The following is a 7,524-nucleotide window of genomic DNA, read 5'->3' on the forward strand; positions in this document are numbered from 1 at the left end:
CCGAATAAAACACTCTAATTGAAGGAGTTTAGAGCACTCTAGTAGTGTCCCAAATGGCAAGATAATAGGGCATTTACAACCCTAATACAAAACTACAATTGATGGTGTTTGTAGCACCCTAGTAGTGTCTTTATATGGTAAGATAATAGGTCATTTACAACCCAAATACAACACTCCAATTGAAGGAGTTTGGATCACTCTAGTAGTGTCTCTATATGGCAAGATAATAGTACATTTACAACCCAAATACCACACTCCAATTGAAGGTGTCTGGAGCACTCTAGTAGTGCCTATATGGCAAGATAATAGGACATTTACAACCCAAATACGACACTCCAATTGAAGGTGTTTGGAGCACCCAAGTAGAGTCACTATATGACAATATAAGACGACATTTACAACCCTATTACAACACTCCAATTGAAGGTGTTTGGAGTACCCTAGTAGTGTCTCTATGGTAAGATAATAGAGCATTGACAACCCTAATAAAACTCTCTAACTGAATGTGTTTGGAGCACTTTAGTTGTGTCTCCAAATAGCAAGACAAAAGGGCATTTACAACCCTAATGCAACACTCCAATTGATGGTGTTTGGAACACTCTACTAGTGTCCCCAGATGACAAGATAAGAGGGCATTTACAACCCGAATACGACACTCCAATTGAATATGTTTGGATCACTCTAGTAGTGTTTTTATAAGACAAAATAATAGAGCATTTACAAACCTAATACAACACTTCATTTGAAGGTGTTTGGATTACTCTAGTAGTGAAACTATATGGGAAGAGAAGAGGGTAGTTGCAACCCAAATACAACACTCCAATTAAAGGTGTTTGGAGCACACTAGTAATGTCTCTAGATTACAAGATAATAGGGCATTTACAATCCAAATATAACACTACAATTGAAGTTGTTTGGAGCACTCTAGTAGTGTCTCTATATGGCAAGATAATTGGGCATTTACAACCCTAATACAACACTACAACTGAAGGTGTTTGAAGCACTCTAGTAGTTTCTCCATATGGCAAGATAATAGGGCATTTACAACCCTAATACAATACTGCAATTGAAGGTGTTTGGAACACTCCAGTAGTGTCTCTATATGGCAAGATAATTGGGCATTTACAACCCTAATACAACACTACAATTGAAGTTGTTTGGAGCACTCTAGTAGTGTCTCTATAGGGCAAGATAATAGGGCATTTACAACCCTAATACAACACTCCAATTGAAGGAGTTTGGAGCACTATAGTAGTGTCTCTCTATGGTAAGATAATAGAGCATATATAATCCTAATAAAACTCTCTAATTGAATGTGTTTGGGGCAGTCTAGTAGTCTCTAGATGGCAAGATAATAAGGCATTTACAACTCTAATACAACACTCCAATAGATGGTGTTTGTAGCACCCTAGTAGTGTCATTCTATGGTATGATAATAGGACATTTACAATCCCAATATGACCCTCCAATTGAAAGAGTTTGGATCATTCTAGTAGTGCCATAATATGGCAAGATAATTGGACATTTACAACCGGAATACAACACTCCAATTGAAGGTGTTCAGAGCATCCTAGTAGTGTCTCTCTATGGTCAGATAATAGGGCATATACAACCCTAATAAAAACTCTCTAATTAAAGGTGTTTAGAGCACTCTAGTAGTGTCTCCAAATGGCGGGGCATTTAAAACTCTAATGCAACACTCCAATTGATGGTGTTTGTAGCACCCTAATAGTGTCTTTATATGATAAGATAATAAGGCATTTACAACCGATATACAACACTCCAATTGTATGAGTTTGGGGCACTCTAGTAGTGTCTCTATATGGCAAGCTAATACAACACTCCAATTGATGGTGTTTGGAACACTCTAATAGTATCTCCAGATGACAAAATAATAGGGCAATTAAAACCCTAATACGACACTCTAATTGAAGGTGTTTGGAGCACTCTAGTAGTGTCTCTATATCACAAGATAATTGGGCATTTACAAACCTAATACAACACTCCAATTGGAGGTGTTTGGATTACTCTAGTAATGTCTCTATATGGAAAGAGAAGAGGGTAGTTCCAACCCTAATACAACACTGCACTTAGAGGAGTTTGGATAACTCTAGTTGTGTCTCTAGATTGCAAGATAATAGGGCATTTACAACTCTAAAACAACACTCCAATAGAAGAAGTTTGGAGCACTCTAGTAGTCCCTCTATATGGATAGATAATTGGGCATTTACAACCCTAATACAACACTCCAATTGAAGGTGTTCAGAGCACTCTAGTAGTGTCTCTCTATAGTAAGATAATAGGGCAAATACAACCCTAATAAAACTCTCTAATTAAAGGAGTTCGGAGCACTCTGGTAGTGTCTCCAAATGGCAAGATAATAGGGCATTTACAACTCTAATACAACACTCCAATTGATGGTGTTTGTAGCACTCTCTAATAGTGTCTCTATATGGCACTATAATAGGACATTTACAACCCTGATACGACACTCCAATTGAAGGAGTTTGGAGCACTCTAGCAGTGTCTCTATATAGCAAGATAATAAGACATTAACGACCCTAATAAGACACTCCAATTGAAGGCGATTTGAGCACCATAGTAGTGTCTCTCTATATGGCAAGATAATAGGACATTTACTACCCTAACACGACAATCCAATTGATGGTGTTTGGAGTACTCAAAGTAGTGTCTCTATATGACAAGATAATACGACATTTACAACCCTAAAACAACACTGCAATTGAAGGTGTTTGGAGCACTCCAATAGTGTCTCCAAATGGCAAGATAATAGGACATTTACAACTCTAATACAACACTCCAATTGATGGTGTTTGTTGCATCCTAGTAGTATCTTTATATGGTAAGATAATAGAGAATCTACAACCCTAATACGACACTCCAATTGAAGATGTTTGGTGCACTCTAGTAGTGTCTCTATATGGAATGTTAATAGTACATTTACAACCCTAATACGACACTCCAATTGAAAGTGTTTTGAGCAATCAACTAGTGTCTCTATATGACAAGATAATATGTCATTTACAACCCAAGTACAAAACTCCAATTGAAGGTGTTTGGAGTACCCTAGCACTGTCTTTCAATGGTAAGATAATAGGGCATTTACAACCCTAATAAAACTCTTTAATTGAATGTGTTTGGAGCACTCTAGTACTTTTTCCAAATGGCAAGATAATAGGGCATTTACAACTCTAATACAACACTCCAATTGAAGATGTTTGGAGCACTCAAAGTAGTGTCTCTATATGACAAGATAATACGACATTTACAACCCTAATACAACACTGCAATTGAAGGTGTTTGGAGCACTCTAGTAGTGTCTCCAAATGGCAAGAAAATAGGGCATTTACAGCTCTAATACAACACTCCAATTGATAGTGTTTGTTGCACCCTAGTAGTGTCTTTATATGGTAAGATAATGGGGCATCTACAACCCTAATACAACACTCCAATTGAACAAGGTTGGAGCAGTCTAGTAGTGTCTCTATATGGCAAGATAATAGGACCTTTACAACCCTAATACGACACTCCAATTGAAGATGGCTGGTGCACTCTAGTAGTGTCTTTATATGGTAAGCCCTATTATCTTAAAATAGAGAGATACTAGTAGGGTGCTCCAAACACCTTCAATTGGACTGTTGTATTAGTGTTGTAAATGCCATATTATCTTGCCATATAGAGGCACTACTAGAGTGCTCCAAACTCCATTTGGAGTGTTGTAATAGGGTTGTAAATTAACAATTATCTTGCCATCTGGATAAACTAGTAGAGTGCTCCAAACACTTTGAATTGCGGTGTAGTATTAGGGTTGTATATCCCCTATTATCTTGCCATACAGGGACACTACTACAGTGCTCCAAACACCTTCAATTGGAGTGTCGTATTAGGGTTGTAAATGCCCTATTATCTTACCATTTGGAGAAACTACTAGAGTGGTCTAAACTCCTTCACTTGTAGTGTTGTATTAGGGTTGTAAATTCTCAATTATCTTGCCATCTGGAAAAACTAGTATAGTGCTCAAAACACCTTGAATTGAGGTGTACTATGAGGGTTGTAAATGCCCTATAACCATGCCATATAGAGACAGTTCTATAGTGCTCCAAATAACTACAATTCTAGTGTTGTATTAGGGTGGTAAATGCCATATTATCTTGCAATCTGGAAGCGCTACTCGAGTCATCAAAACACCTTCAATTGGAGTGTTGTATTTGGTTTGTAAATGTCCAATTATATTGTCATATAGAGACGCTACTGTAGTGCTCCAAACACCTTCAATTTGAGTGTCGTATTAGGGTTGTAAATGCCCTATTATCTTACCATTTGGAGAAACTACTAGAGTGCTCTAAACTCCTTCAATTGTAGTGTTGTATTAGGGTTGTAAATGCCATATAGAGACAGTTCTAGAGTGCTCCAAACAACTTCAATTCTAGTGTTGTATTAGGGTGGTAAATGCCATATTATCTTGCAATCTGGAAGCGCTACTAGAGTCATCAAAACACCTTCAATTGGAGTGTTGTATTTGGGTTGTAAATTCTCAATTATCTTGCCATCTGGATAAACTAGTAGAGTGCTCCAAACACCTTGAATTGAGGTGTACTATGAGGGTTGTAAATGCCCTATAACCATGCCATACAGAGACAGCTCTAGGGTGCTCCAAACAACTTCAATTCTAGTGTTGTATTAGGGTGGTAAATGCCATATTATCTTGCAATCTGGAAGCGCTACTCGAGTCATCAAAACACCTTCAATTAGAGTGTTGTATTTGGTTTGTAAATGTCCAATTATATTGTCATATAGAGACGCTACTGTAGTGCTCCAAACACCTTCAATTGGAGTGTCGTATGAGGGTTGTAAATGCCCTATTATCTTACCATTTGGAGAAACTACTAGAGTGCTCTAAACTCCTTCAATTGTAGTGTTGTATTAGGGTTGTAAACGCCCTATTATCTTACCACATAGAGACAGTACTAGGGTGCTCGAAACACCTTCCATTGGAGTGTGGTATTAGGGTTGTAAATGCCCTATTATGTTACCATATAGAGACACTACTAGAGTGCTCCAACCTCCTTCAATTGGAGTGTTGTATTAGGGTTGTAAATTCTCAATTATCTTGCCATCTGGATAAACTTAGTGCTCCATACACCTTGAATTGAGCTGTACTATCAGGGTTGTAAATGCCCTATAAACATGCCATATAGAGACAGTTCTAGAATGCTCCAAACAACTTCAATTCTAGTGTTGTATTAGGGTGGTAAATGCCATATTATCTTGCAATCTGGAAGCGCTACTAGAGTCATCAAAACACCTTCGATTGGAGTGTTGTATTTGGTTTGAAAATTTCCAATTATATTGTCATATAGAGACACTACTGTAGTGCTCCAAACACCTTCAATTGGAGTGTCGTATTAGGGTTGTAAATGCCCTATTATCTTGTCATCTGGAGACACGACTTGGGTTTTCCAAATACCATCAATTGGAGTGTTGTATTAGCTTGTAAATGCCCTATTATCTTGCTATTTGGAGAAAGTACTAGAGTCCTTCAAACACATTCAATTAGAGAGTTTGATTAGGGTTATAAATGCCATATTTTCTTACCACTGAAAGACATTACTAGGGTACTCCAAACACCTTCAATTTGAGTTTTGTACTTGGGTTGTAAATGACGTATTATCTTGTCACATAGAGACACTAGTTGATTGCTCAAAATACTTTCAATTGGAGTGTTGTATTAGGGTTGTAAATGTCCTATTAACTTGCCATATAGAGACACTACAAGAGTGCATCAAACATCTTCAATTGGAGTGTCATATTAGGGTTGTAGATGCCCTATTATCTTATACAACCTTAATAAAACTCTCTAATTAAAGGTGTTTGGTGTACTCTAGTAGTGTCTCCAAATGACAAGATAATAGGGCATTTACAACTCTAATACAACACTCCAATTGATGGGGTTGGTGGCACCCTAGTAGTGTCTCTATATGGAAACATAATAGGGTATTTACAACCGTAATTAGGGCTGTAAACGAGTTGGCTCGGGAAGAGCTGGGCCTTAGCTCAGCTCCTTTTTTTTGGCCCGAGCCTGGACCAAGCGAGCTGGACCTAGGTCACACCAGCCAAAACCCCTGGCTCCGCTTGTGACAAGCCAGCCCGAGCTAGCTCGCTAGCTGACGAGCTGGCGAGCTGGGCTTTATTGGGTTGCTATTATACAAATTCAAAAATAAAAAAAATGAGAAAGCCCATACAAAAAATTTAAGCAGGCACATCTTGAAGCAACTTAAGATCATATCCTTTCTTCCCAAACCGAAAATACATCAATTTTGCATAATTGCGCCTTTGAAAATGGGACTGGACTAAAAATTATATGGGACTAAATCCTAAATCCACTGTAGCTTAACGAGCCGAGCTGGCCCGGTCCGAGCTGACCCCTGGCTCAGCTCGTTTATTTTGGCCCGAGCCTGGGCCGAGCGGGCTCGTTAACAGCTTGGTCCATTACCGAGCGAGCTAGAGGCGAGCCACGAGCTTTTTTAGTAGCCCTAACCCTAATACCATACTCCAATTGAAGGTGTTTCGAGCACCCTAGTAGTGTGTCTCTATGGTAAGACATAGGGTATATACAACCTTAATAAAACTCTCTAATTAAAGGTGTTTGCTGTAGTCTAGTAGAGTCTCCAAATGATAAGATTATAAGACATTCATAACTCTAATACAACACTTCAATTGAAGGTGTTTGAGCACCCTAGTAGTGTCTCTATGTTGTAAGATAATAGGGCGTTTACAACCGTAATACAGCACTACAATTGAACAAGTTTAGAGCAATCCAGTAGTGTCTCCAGATGGCATGATAATAAGTCATTTACAATCCAAATACAACACTTTAATTTAAGGTGTTTCAAGTACTCTACTAGTGTCTCTATATGACAAGATAACAGCACATTTACAATCCTAATATAACACTCCAATTGAATGTGTTTGGAGGACTCCAGTAGTGTCTCTAGATGGTAAGATAAAAGGGCAATTACAACCTTAATACAACATTCCAATTGAAGGTGTTCAGAGCACGCTAGTAGTGTCTCTCGATAGTAAGATAATAGGGCACATGCAACCCTCATAAAACTCTATAATTAAAGGTGTTTGGAGCACTCTGGTAGTGTCATCAAATGGCAAGATAATAGGGCATTTACAACTCTAATACAATTCTCCAATTGATGGTGTTTGTTGCACCCAAGTAGTGTCTTTATATGGTAAGATAATAACATCTACAACTCTAATACAACACTTCAATTGAAGGAGGTTGGAGCACTCTAGTAGTGTCTCTATATGGCAAGATAATAGGACATTTACAACCCAAATACGACACTCCAATTGAAGATGGTTGGTGCACTCTAGTAGTGTATTTATATGGTAAGATAATAGGGTGTGTTTGGAGCACTCTAGTACGTTCTCCAACTAGCAAGATGATAGGGCATTTACAACCTAACACAACACTCCAATTGATGGTATTTG

Source organism: Carex rostrata, chromosome 12 (assembly GCF_964058835.1).
Source record: "Carex rostrata chromosome 12, lpCarRost1.2, whole genome shotgun sequence".
Taxonomy (NCBI): domain Eukaryota; kingdom Viridiplantae; phylum Streptophyta; class Magnoliopsida; order Poales; family Cyperaceae; genus Carex; species Carex rostrata.